Genomic DNA, 14,016 nt, shown 5'->3' with positions numbered 1-14,016 from the left:
TGAGTGTGGGTGAGCGAGGTGGGCAGGGGGAGACAGCGGGGATGGGTGAGTGAGGTGGGCAGGGGGAGATGGTAGAGGGTGTCAGTGAAGAGGGCAAAGGGAGATAGAGAGCAAGAGTTTGGCTAGGCAAAGGTGGGGAGGAAAGAGAGGTGATAGATTGCAGTATAAATGGAAGAGAGGTAGGAGAATGAGGAAAGGAAACGTGGAGTGGGTAAAGGAGGGTTATTTAATCAATTCTGGCTGGAGAGAAGAAAGTCACAGATGAATCAGAATGGAAATGCATTGTTGGATCAAGGCTGATAGCTAGGCTGCTGTCCTCAGTGTGGTTTACCCTTGTGAGGATTAAGGATGATAGTCACTCTTTTGCATCATGTAGGATGTCACTGGCGATAAATTTTCTGACTGCCAATCACAGTACAATCTCACCAGGGACTCCAATGTAATAGGGCTCATGATGCATCCAGAGAGTGGAAAAACATATCAGAGAACTCTGGTGAGAGAAATAACAAATTAGTAACACTGCAGGGAACCCCACGGCAGAAGTGGTATTGTTTCCACTCTTTTGGATTCTAAATCTTCCAACATTGCAGAGCTGTGTTGCTGCCATATGGGTCATGTGTGTTTGAACATGCGCAGGTTGGCTTGGCACCCAGCTGCAACCAGACTGCTGTTTCTAACCCAACTCAATCAGTGGTCAGACCCTCAGCTTATTGAGTTGTTTGTTGCCAGGGCTGTCATCCTTTCTCAAATGAAAAATTGTGGTTCCCAATCGCGGTTTGAAAAGAAAAAGAAAGTTGCAACAGTCCCAGAGGTCCATTGGGGTGCTGTTTCCTGAGAGGGAGAGACAGTGAGACACATGACTGATGCTGAGTTTAACCTGAGTAATTTTTGGGAACAGTAACATGATGTATTGTACTCCTCTCTTCGTTTGAAATGTGTCTTGATAATTTTGAAATATTTATCAAAGATTATTATTTGGATAAATGCCCTTCTGTTGTTCCATCTCCCAAGTCTAAATCCAGGCTCTGTTTCATCAATCACTACTTCAAATAGTTATAAGTTCTTCATATTATAATTTTCTAAATTGCTTTAACAAGGTGACTCATTAAGATTATCATTCTTAGATGGTTACCATCCATTGATTTAGGTTTCTCTGGTAACTTAATGAGTAATGAACGTCACCTTTGTATATTTTTGATCACAAATTTCTGTTATCATTTCTAATTCAGTTTCACAAAGTCTTTTAACATTCTTTTCATTTACAACATGGGCTTCACCAGCCAGGCCAACATTTATTACCAATCCCTAATTGCTGTAAGGTAATTAAGTGTCAACCATTTTGCTATGGGTCTGGAGTCATGTGTAGGTCAGACCTGGGAAGGATAGCAGCTTCCTTCCCTGAAGGAAATGAGTGAACCAGAAGAGTTTTTCCAACGTTGACAATGGTTTTGTGGTCATCATTTGATTCCTAATTCAAGATAATTATTGAAGTCAAATTCCATCATTTGCCTTGGTGGGATTCAAATCCAAGTTCCCAGAATATTAAGTGGATCTCTCGATTAATAGTCTCGCAATAATACCATTAGAATATCATCTCCCCTTTTAGCCATGGCTTCATCTGTTCTAAAGTACCTATCAATGACAAAATATTTGCTAGCTCTGACATCATAATGTTTGGTCCATCGTTTGCTTCCATCTTGAAAACTCACTTAATTTTGAGCATCATACAATATCTACAATTCACTTATATAATGTATCATCATTTTGTTAGTGCATCCCTTTCAAACAATATTTTCTCATCTTTGTGTTTTGTGCAACAGCTATCTCCCCTTGTCCCTTTTATTTATCTATGAAAGGCTTCAGCTTCTGGTACATAAAATCTTGAAAGCATCATAAAAATGAAAGTTATAACACCTCAGTAGCTACATAACACCTCAGTAGATCTACAGTAGCTACTTATGTGCATTCTTTATTTATTTCAGTGTGATCAACTCAGATTTGTTGGTTTTCTTTCCTCTTTCCACCATCACTGTCAGTCTCTCATCTGTCACCCACTGCTTGTCTTTTCTTTACTCTTTTGTTAACATTTCCTTTCTATTTTCTTGTATAACTGTCTTTTTTGTGTTTTTCCATTTGCTTTATATTTTTTGTTCTAAGGTGCTCTGTTTGCATCCTTCATCCTAAAACGTGAAGGTTTGTGCTTTTATTTAAAGAATGAACGCCTCTTTGTTTTCACCCTTCAAGTTTTCGGGATCCTTGCGGGGGAGGGGGAGCAGCACCAAGTTGTGGTCCACATAGGCACCAACGACATAGGTAGGAAAGAGATGGGGATTTAAGGCAGAAATTCAGGGAGCTAGGGTGGAAGCTTAGAGCTAGGACAAACAAGTTGTTATCTCTGGTTTGTTGCTTGTGTCACGTGCGAGTGAGGTGAGGAACAGAGAGAGAGAGAGAGAGAGAGAGGAGTTGAACACATGCTACAGGGATGGTGCAGGAGGGAGAGTTTTGGATTCCTGGATAATTGGGGCTCTTTCTGGGGAAGTTGGGATCTCTACAAACAGGATGGTCTTCACCTGAACCAGAGGGGTACCAAACACCAAATTGAGGGGTGATAGATATAGGACAGATATCAGAGGTAGGTTCTTTACTCAGAGAGAGGTCGGGGCGTGGAACACACTCCCTGCAACAATTGTAGACACATCAACTTTACGGGTATTTAAGTGGTCATTGGATAGGCAAATGGATGAGAATGAAATAGTGTGGGTTAGATGGGCTTCAAATTGTTTCCACAGGTCGGTGCAACATCGAGGGCGAAAGGGCCTGTACTGTGCTGGAATGTTCTATGTAATTTGTTAGCATCTAATTAGCTACATATATTTTTCTTCTTTTGATCTCTTCACTTTCATTTATTTTTTGCCACAGGGTGACAACGATCTGAATTTATATCTGCACCAGATACACACGAATGAATGTTCTTTGTATTGTTTCTAAAATGTTATTTCACAATCACATAATCTATTGATTTTTAAAGCACCATCTGAAGCTCTTGAAGTGTATAGTCTTTTTCATTGCTTAAAGAATGTGTTTGCCAACATTAGATCTTTTTGTCAAAATTGTATCAGTCTGTCATTTTTTTCAACCTATTGGCATAATGTACATTCAATCCTGATGCTCCTTTACAAATTTTAATGTTTAAATCACCTATTATAATTAGTTTATTGATCATAACAGTTCTGGATGTCACCATAAAATGCCTCCATTCCCTGCTCTGTGATCTTCGTTCGCAGCTTAAACTTGCTTGTCAACCAGATCAGAAGTCTTTGTTTCAATCTTAATTGTCATTACTCTTTTTGAGGTTGATCAGGAACTTTAAACTGATCCCTTGTATCTTCTGTTAAATAGTTTTGAATATGGATTGAATATAAACAACGAGAAGATAAAAACAATAATACACAGAAGGAATGCATTACAGGAAATTCGAGGGAAGGTTGAAGTGGACATTGTCACACTGGGACGTTTGGCTGTTTAGGACATGATGGCAAACTCAGTGCAGAAATTAGAAGCGGTATTAAGATAACCAGGAAGATGTGTTAATGACAAGAAAATCCAAGTTTGTAATAAGAATAAATCTCTCACGATACTATATTCCATCCACTTTCCTGTACACTTCCACTATGGGCAATATGTAATGATTTGAGGAAGGAAATAGAGGCTTTTGAAAAATGGATTTTAAGATGTATTCTAAAGATTCCATGTACAGACCATATGGCAAATGAAAAGGTACTTAAAATTGCAAGAGCAACAAGAACTTCAAAAACATGACATTCAGAAAAGAAATAGTATTTTAGCCTCCTCCACTATTTTAGCCAGAACCAATTGTGTGCCAAACAGCATAGGTAGCAAGTGATAAACAAGGAATTCCACAACCAAGAAATCAGATCTAAGATCTGCAGTGCTCCCATGTCTTGTTGTGAAGGCTGGTGAACAATTAAATGACTTGCTGGGGGAGAAGGCTCCATAAAGATCCCCATCTCATGTGACTGGGGAGTCCAGCACATCTATGCAAAAGATACGGGTGAAGTATTTGTAATAATCTGTAGGAAGAAGTGCCAAGGATGACCTAGCTCTGCCTTCTCTGGACGTATCCGATGTCACAAACGTTGTCTTCAGCCAGTTTGATTCAGTCTGTGATCACAGGAAATGGTTGGAGCTACTGGATACCTCAGAGGCAACATTCCAGCAATAGTACTGAAGGCTCCTGAGCTTGCTGCTCCCCCTAGCCCAAACTGTTCCATTAATTGCTGGCATCTACCCGACTATGTGGAAAATTGCCCAGGTATGATCTGTAAACATTAAAGCAAGACTCATCCAACCTGGCCAATTATCACTATGTCAGTCTACTCTCAATCGTCAGTAAAGTGATGGAAGGTATCATCAATACTGCTATGAAGCAGCACTTGCTCAGCAATAATCTGCTCAGTGATGCCCAGTTCGGGTTCCGCAAGGGCTACCCAGCTGCAGACCTCATTACAGCCTTGGCTCCTGAGGTGAGAGTGACTGCCTTTGACATCAGATTTCGATTTTATTGTCACGTGTACGCGAGTTTAGGAGTATAGTGAAAGGTATACAAAGTTGCCATTCTACAGCGCCATCTTAGTGTATACCAGACAAAATTAAAGACAGAATCAGAAATAAATAGCTAAAAGAAAAGGAAAAGTCCAGATCACTCACCCGCCTCCACCATGAGTCCTTGCTGCCAAAAGAACCAAGTCACAAAGTCTATCCCTCAGTTTGCGAACTCTTATATACCCCATGAACCCGCACGCTGTTGGAACTGAAGTGCCATTGCCTTTGCTGTCAGGTACCAGTGCTTAACCATGTCCTGGAGTTGTGCCGCCGCTGCTGAAACCATATTGCCATTCTTCAGCACCATCTTGCCTCCAGTGACATTATCACTACCATGAGACCACGCTGGGCTGACCTCAGCAATGCAGCTGCCGCTGAACCTGCCAGGTCCCATACTGAGCTCAAACCTAACGCTGGGCCAACCATGCTGAAGCAGCGGGTGCCTCATTCTGGCTTATGCTGCTGCCACTGCTGCCTCCTGGGACCACTATTTCGGCAATGAAACCTGTTGCTGCCCACTCCCCCAAGAAGGGGAGCACTGCCACCACTACCAACAGTCTGCAATGGGAACTGCTGCTGCCAACAAAGGAAAAGAAAGAGAAAAGTAACACTAAAAGAGAGAAAAGAGCAAGGCATACAGAAGCAGACGAGCCCCAAACTCTGCTCTTGGCATACATCAGGCCACATTTAACAGTGTATCGCATTAAGAAGCCGTAGTAAAACTGGAGTCAATGGGAATTAGGGAGAAAGCTGTCTGCTGGTTATACCTAGTACAAAGTAAAATGGATGCGATTGTTGGACATCAGCTGCAGGAAATTCTGTAGACGTTCCTCAGTGTGGTGTTGTAGGCCCAACATTCTTCAGCTGCTTCATTAAGGATCTTCCCTCATCTTAAAGTCAGAAGTTTGGAAGTTCACTGATTATGCAATGTTCAACATTATTCATGCTCCTGACACAGTCCATTCTCAACTGCAGCAAGATGTGGACAGTTCCAGATCCTGGATGTAAGTTTGCACGCTGAGCTGGAAGATTTGTTTTCGATGCTGGTGTTATGTCCTACTTTCTATTTCTATGTTGAGGTTTCCTTGGTTTGGTGATGTCATTTCCTGTTCTTTTTCGCAGAGGGTGGTAGATGGGATTCAAATCGACGTGTTTGTTGATAGAGTTCTGGTTGGGGTGCCATGCTTCTAGGAATTCTCATATGTGTCTCTGTTTGGTTTGTCCTAGGATGGATGTGTTGTCCCAGTCGAAGTGGCGTCCTTCCTTATCTGTATGTAAGAACACTAGTGAGAGAGGGTTATGATATTTTGTGGCTAGTTGATGTTCATGTATCCTGGTGGCTAGTTTTCTGCTTGTTTGTCCAATGTAATGTTTGTCTCAGTTTTTGGAAGGTATTTTGTAAATGATGTTCATTTTGCTTGTTGCCATTCCTAGAAGCATGGCATTCCAACTCTATCAACAAACACATTGACTTGGACCCGATCTACCACCCTCTGAAATAATCAGGAAATGGCATCACCACAGGAAATGACATTACCAACCCAAGGAAACCTAAACACACAAATAGAAGGTGGGACATAACACCAGTGCTTCACCGGAGGCTCACTGATGATGTTACCTAGTATGGTGACGAAATGTCAGAAACCTTATTTTCCAGCTCAGTGAGCAAACCTACACCCAGAACCTCAACCTGAGCTACAAATTTTCTCAAAACTCATTAATGCCTTTTAAATGTTGTAATTGTACCAGCCTTCACCACTATCTCTACGTAGAACAATACAGCGCAGTACAGGCCCTTCAGCCCTCTTTGTTGTGTCAACCTGTGGAACCAATCTAAAGCCCATCTAACCTATTTCATTTCATTTTCATCCATATGTTTATCCACTTACCATTTAAATGCCCTTAATGTTGGCGAGACTACTACTGTTTCAGGCTCTGCATTCCATGCCCTTATTACTCTGATCTGTCCTGTACCTATCACACCTCTTTTTAAAGCTATGTCCCCTCTTGTTAGCTGAGGAAAAAGGCTCTCACTGTCCACCCTATCTAATTCTCTGATCATCTTGTATACCTTATTTAGTCACCTCTTAACCTTCTTCTCTTGAATGAAAACAGCCTCCTGTCCCTCAGCCGTTCTTCATAAGACCTTCCCTCCATACCAGGCAACATCCTCGTAAATCTCCTTTGCATCTTTTCCAATGATTCCTTGTCTTTCCTACAATGCAACGACCAGAACTGTACACAATACTCCAAAACTCAAACCCTCTACCAATAAAAGCTAACACACCGTACGCCGCCTTAACAACTTTATCAACCTTCAGGGATCTGTGCACATGGACACCGAGATCTCTCTGCTTATCCATGTTACCAAAAATCTTACCATTAGCCCAGTACTCTGCATTCCTGTTACTCCTTCCGAAGTGAATCACCTCACAATTTTCTGCATTAAACTCCATTTGCCACCTCTCAGCCCAGCTCTACAGCTTATCTATGTCTCTCTGTAACCTAGAACAACCTTCTGCGCAGTCCACGACTCCTCCGACATTAGTGTCATCCGCAAATTTACTAACCCATCCTCCTACGCCCTTTTCAAGGTCATTTATAAAAATGACAAACAGCAGTGGCCCCAAACATATCCTTACGGTACACCACTAGTAACTGAACATTTCCCATCAACCACCACTTTGTCTTCTTACAGCTAGCCAATTTCTGATCCAAACTGCTAAATCACCCTCCATCCCATGCATCTGTATTTTCTGCAATAGCCTTCCATGGGGAACCTTATCAAATGCCTTACTGAAATCCATATACACCACATCAACCGCTTTACCCTCATCCACCTGTTTGATCACCATCTCAAAGAACTCAATAAGGTTTGTGAGGCAACACCTGCCCTTCACAAAACTGTATTGAAAATCCTTAATCAAATTATTTGTTTCTAGCTGATTATAAATTCTATGTCTTATAATCCTTTCCAAAACTTTACCCACAACCAAAGTGAGTCTCACAGGTCTATAATTTTCAGGGTTGTCTCTACTCCCTTTCTTGAACAATGGGATAACATTTACTATCCTCCAGTCTTCTGGCGCTATTCCCGTAGACAATGATGACATAAAGATCAAAGCCTAAAGCTCTGCAATCTTCTCCCGGACTTCCTAGAGAATCCTTGGATAAATTCCATCCAGCCCAGGGGATTTATATATTTTCACACTTTCCAGAATTGCTAACACCTCCTCCTCGTGAACCTCAATCCCATCTAGCCTCGTAGCTTGTATCTCAGTATTCTCCTCGAAAACATTGTCTTCTTCCACTGTGAATACTGATTTTAAAAAAAATTCATTTAGTGCCTCTCCTATCTTTTTGGACTCCATGCACAACTTCCCACTACTGCCCTTGATCCTTGGCCCTAATCTTACTCTAGTCATTCTTTTATTCCTGACATGGCTATAGAAAGCTTTAGGGTTTTCCTTGATCCTATCTGCCAAAGACTTTTCATGTCACCTTCTGACTCTTTCTCGCTCTCTCTTTCGGTCCTTCCTGGCTAACCCATTCTTCTACGCCATCCTGTGGTAGCTCATTCCATACATGCACCACTTCTGCATGAAAAAGTTGCCCCTTTGGTCCCGCTCACCTTAAATCTATGACCTCTAGCTTTGACTCCCCTACCATGGGAAAAAGATTTTGGCTTTTCACCCTATCCATGCCCTCTCATGGTTTTATAAACTTCTATAAGGCAACCCCTCAGCCTTCAATACTCCAGAGGGAAAAAAAAAGCCCCAGCCTATTTAGCCTCTCCCTGCAATTCTGGCAGCATCCCTGTAAATCTTTTCTGAACCCTTTCAAGTTTCACAACATCTTTGGTAAAGCAGGAAAACCAGTATTGAAAACTGTATTCTAAAAGTGGCCTCACCAATACCCTGTACAGCTGAAACCTGAGATCCCAACTCCTATACTCAGTTCACTGACCAGTGAAGGCAGGCATGCCAAATACCATCTTCACCATTATTTTCAAGGACTCTATTTTCAAGGAACTATTCAACTATTCAAGGTCTCTTTGTTCGGCATCACTCTCCAGGGCTGTAAAAGTCTTCCCCTGATTTCACTACTAAAAATGTAATACCTCACATTTATCTAAATTAAACTCCATCCGCTGTTCTCTGGCCCATCTGATCAAGGTCCTATTGCATTCTGAGACGGCCGCCTTCACTGTCCACTACACCACCAGTTTTAGTGATATCTGCAAACTTAACCTGCCATACTTCCTATACTCCCATCCAAATCATTCATTAAAAATGACAAAAAGTAGTCGACCGAGCATAGATGCTGGTGGCTTACCACTCACCACAGGTCTCCAGTCTGAAAACAATCCTCTACCGCCTTCAAGACAATTTGGTATCCAATTAGCTAGCTCTTCCTAGATTTGAAGTGAGCTAATCTTGCTAACCAGTCTACCATGTGGAAACTTGTTGAACAGTGGGCGGTACGGTGGCACAGTGCTGATTGGTGTCAGTTAGCACTGCTGCCTCACAGCGCCAGAGACCCAGGTTCAATTCCCACCTCAGGCGAATCTCTGTGTGGAGTTTGCACATTCTCCCCGTGTCTGCGTGGGTTTCCTCCGGGTGCTCCGGTTTCCTCCCACAATCCAAAATAGTGCAGGTTAGGTGAATTGGCCATGCTAAATTGCCCGTAGTGTTAGGTGAAGGGGTAAATGTACGGGAATGGGTCTGGGTGGATTGCGCTTCGGCGGGTCGGTGTGGACTTGTTGGGCTGAAGGGCCTGTTTCCACACTGTAAGTAATCTAATCTAATCTAACCTTGCTGAAGGTCATATGAACATCTACCGCTCTGTCTTCATCAATCTTCTTTGTTACTTCTTCAAAGAACTCAAATTATTGAGACACGGTTTCCCTCACACAAAGCCATGTTACTATCCCTAATCAGTACTTGCCTTTCCAAATGCATGTAAATCCTATCCCTCAGATTCCCCTTAGCCACCACTGACATCAGGCTCGCTGGTCTATTGTTGCCTGCCTTTTCCTTACCATCTTTCTGAAATAATGGCACCACATTAGCCAACCTCCAATCTTCCGGCACATCATGTGTAACTATTGATAATAAGGAGCTCAGCAATCTCTTCCCTAACTTCCCACAAAGTTCTGCGATACACCAATCAGGTCCCGGAGATTTATCTATCTTTATGTGTTTTAAGACTTCCAGCACCAGCTCTTCTGTGATATAAACACATTTCAAGATATCACATTATTTTCCCAGGTTCTCTAGCTTCCATGTCCTTATCCACAGTAATCCACACTAGCGGAAAATGCTCGTTTCGTATCTCACCTGTTTCCTTTGGTTGCACACATGGACAGCCATGTTGAACTCCCTGCTGACTCTTTTGCCCTGAACGTATTTGTATAATCTCTTTGGATTCTCCTTAACCTTATTTTCGAAAGCTATTTCATATCCCTTTTCTTCTCCTCTTGATTTCCCTCTTAAGTATACTTCTATTGCCCTTATACTCCTGTTGGGATTCACTCAATCCCAGCTGTTTATATCTGACATACGCCACCTTTTTCTTGACCAGAACCTCAATTTCTGTAGTCACCCAGCATTTCCTACACATTCCAGCCTTGCCCTTCACACTAATAGGAACACACTGACTCTGAATTCTCATTATCTCATTTTTGAAGGCCTCCCAATTTCCAACTGTTGCTTTGCCTGTGAATAGCCTCTCACAATCAACTTTTGAAAGATGGTACTATCAAAGTTGGCCTTATTCCAATTGAGAACTTTAACTTTAAGAACAAAGAAAATTTACAGCCCTGGAACAGGCCCTTCGGCCCTCCAAGCCTGTGCCAATTCAAATCCACTGTCTAAACCTATCACCCAATTCCTAAGGATCTGTATCCCTCTTCCCCCCACCTACTCATGCATCTGTCCAGACGCACCTTAAGTGAACGTACCATGCCTGCTTATACTACCTCTGCTGGGAACGCGTTCCAGGCACTACTACCCTCTGTGTAAAGTAGCTCAGGTCTATCCTTTTCCATAACTATTTTAAAAGGAATAGAATTATGATCACTGACCCCCAAGTGCATCTCAGTGACACCTCGGTCACTTCCCTGTCTTATTCCCCAAGAGAAGGTCAAGTACTTATACCCACATATTGAGTAAGAACACTTTCTTCTGCACACTTAACAAGTCCTCTCCATACAAGCCCGGAACAATATGGCAGTCCACGTTTATGTTGGGAAGATAAAATTCCCTACCATTACAACCCAATTATTCCTACAGACATCTGAGATCTCCTTACAAATTTGCTTCTCAATTTACTGCTGATTATTGGGGAGTCTGGAATACAGTCCGAATAAAGTGATGAGACTTTTGGTGACCATGAAACTACAGCTGACTACCATTGCAAAAGGATCCCTTCTGGTTCACTGTGCCTTTTTAGGGATGGAAATCTGCCATTCTGACCATGTTTGTCTTGCTTCTGGTTTCATGCCCAAAGCAGATTGGTTTACCATTGAATATCCTATGAAATGGTCTAGTTAGCCACTCAGAACATGGCAGGACTGGTGGTCTGAAGTGTATTTATTTTCATGCAAGGCGTATAACAGATGATCTTAGAGCCTGGATTAGCATGTGGAACAATGATATGGTAGCCATTGCTTGAGAGAAGAGCAGGACTGGCAGCAGAACATACCAGGGTTTAATGTTTTAGGTGTGATAGGGCGAGGATGTTAAAGGAGTGAGCGAGTTGTATTAAGGACAATGTCACAACTGCATGAAGAGAGTTCATCTTGGAGGTCTTATCCAGTGATGCCATATGGGTAGAATGTAGGAATATGAAAGTTGCAGTCATTATGATGGGATTATATTATGTTCCTGTGAAAGGCAAGACTGGCAGGTATAGGGGACCTCAGATGACAAGAGATATTGAGGCATTGACCAGAAAAAAAGGAGGATGCATGGCTGAGGTACAGGCAGCTAGGATTATGCGAATCCCTGGAGGAGTTATCTGAACAGGAGGGCAAAAAGGGAGCATGAGATAGCTTCGGCTGAGAAGATTGGAGTGAATCCAAAGAGATTCTTTAAGTATACAAAAAGAAGAAGAATAACTGGAGAGGACCTAGTTATCCCTCAAGGTCCAAAATGGGACATGTATGTGTGGAACCGCAGGAGATGGGCGTGGTCCTCAATGAATATTTCTCCTCTGTGTTTCTCCGTGGAGAAAGACATAAAAACTTGGGATCTTGGGGAAGTTAGTGATGATATCTTGGGGACAGTCCATATCGCAGTAGAGGAAGTGTTGGATGTATCAGAATGTATGAAAGCAGATAAATCTCCTGGTCCTGACCGGATATATTCAAGGACATTGCAAGAGGCACAGAAGAAATTGCAGAGGCCCTGGCTGATGTATTTGCATCGTCATTAGCCAGGGGTGAGGTCCCGGACGACTGAAGGGTAGTGAATGTTGTGCTGTTATTCATGAAGGGTTGTAAAGAGAAATCTGGGAACTATAAACCAGTAAGCTGAGCATCCGTGGTGGCTAAGTTACTTGAGAAGATTCTAAGAGATAAGATATGCATACGTTTGGAAAGACAATGTTTGATTAGGAGTAGTCACCATGTGCGGGGGAGATTGTGCCTCACAGATTTGTTAGAGTACTTGGATGAAGTGACCAGGAAGGATGATGAGGGCAGGGCGATGGACAGAGTCTATATGGATTTCAGTAAGGCCTTTGATAAGGTTCCACATGGTAGGCTGCTCTGGAAGGTTAGATCACATGGAATCCAGATGAAGCTGACAAATTGAATATAAAATTGGCTTGATGGTAGGAAGCAGAGGGTAATAGTGGAAGGATGCTTGTCAGACTGGAGGCCTATGGCTGGTGGAGTGCCTCAGGGGTCGGTGCTGGGCCCATTGCTGCTTGTTATCTGTATCAATGAATTGGATGAAAATGTATAAAGCATAGACTAATAGTCATAGAGATGTACAACACGGAAGCAGACCCTTCGGTCGAACTCGTCCATGCCGACCAGATATCCCAACCCAATGTGCCAACACCTGACCTGTATCCCTCCAAACCCTTCCTATTCATATACCCATCCAGATGCCTTTTAAATGGTGCAATTGTACCAGCCTCCACCACTTCCTCTGGCAGCTCATTCCATACACGAACCACCCTTTGCATGAAAATGTTGCCCCTTAGGTCTCTTTTGTATCTTTCCACTCTCACCCTAAACCTATTGTCTCTAGTTCTGGACTCCCCCACCGCAGGGAAAAGACTTTGTCTATTAATCCATGCCCCTCATGATTTTATAAACCCCTATAAAGTCCCCCCTCAGCCTCCGATGCTTCAGGGAAAACAGCCGTTGCCTATTCAGTCTCTCCCTATAGCTCAAATCCTCCATCCCTGGCAACATCCTTTAAATCTTTTCTGAACTCTGTCAAGTTTCACAACATCCTTCCGATAGGAAGGAGACCAGAATTGCACGCAATATTCCAAAAGTGGTCTAACCAGCATCCTATACAGCTGCAACATGACCTCCCAACTCCTTTACTCAATGCTCTGACCAATAAAGGAAAGCATACCAAATGCCTTCTTCACTATCCTATCTACCTGCGACTCCACTTTCAAGGAGCTATGAACCTGCACTCCAAGGTCTCTTTGTTCAGCAACACTCCCTAGCACCTTACCATTAAGTATATAAGTCCTATTAAGATTTGCTTTTCCAAAATGCAACATCTCACATTTATCTAAATTAAACTCCATCTGCCACTTCTCAGCTCATTGGCCCATCTGATCAACGTCCTATGTTCACATTCATATAATTTATGTAAATAACAAAAAGTAGCAGACCCAGCACTGATCCTTGTGGCACTCCATTGGTCACAGGCCTCCAGTCCGAAAAACAACCCCCCCCCCCCACCCTCTGCCTTCTACCTTCAAGCCAGTTCTGTATCCAAATGGCTAGTTCTCCCTGTATTCCATGAGATCCAAACTTGCTAACCAGTCTCCCATGGGTAATCTTGTTGAACACCTGACTGAAATCCATATAGCTCATGATTAGTGAGTTTGCAGATGACACTAAAATAGGAGATGTTGTGGAAAGTGAGGGAGGCTATCAGAAATTGCAGCAGAACATTGATCATCTGGGGAAATGGACCAAGAAATGGCAAATGGAATTTAATGGAGAAAGTGAGAACTGCAGATGCTGGAGGTCAGAGCTGAAAATGTGTTGCTGGAAAAGCGCAGTAGGTCAGGCTGCCCGCTTCACTTTTCCAGCAACACATTTTCAGCAAATGGAGTTTAATATAGATAAGAATGAGCAGTTGCATTTTGGAAAGTCAAGTCAAGGTAGAGTTTCATGGTGAATGGTAGGTCCTT

Source organism: Chiloscyllium plagiosum, chromosome 30, assembly GCF_004010195.1.
Source record: "Chiloscyllium plagiosum isolate BGI_BamShark_2017 chromosome 30, ASM401019v2, whole genome shotgun sequence".
Classification (NCBI taxonomy): domain Eukaryota; kingdom Metazoa; phylum Chordata; class Chondrichthyes; order Orectolobiformes; family Hemiscylliidae; genus Chiloscyllium; species Chiloscyllium plagiosum.
Note: the sequence above shows the minus strand (reverse complement) of the source record.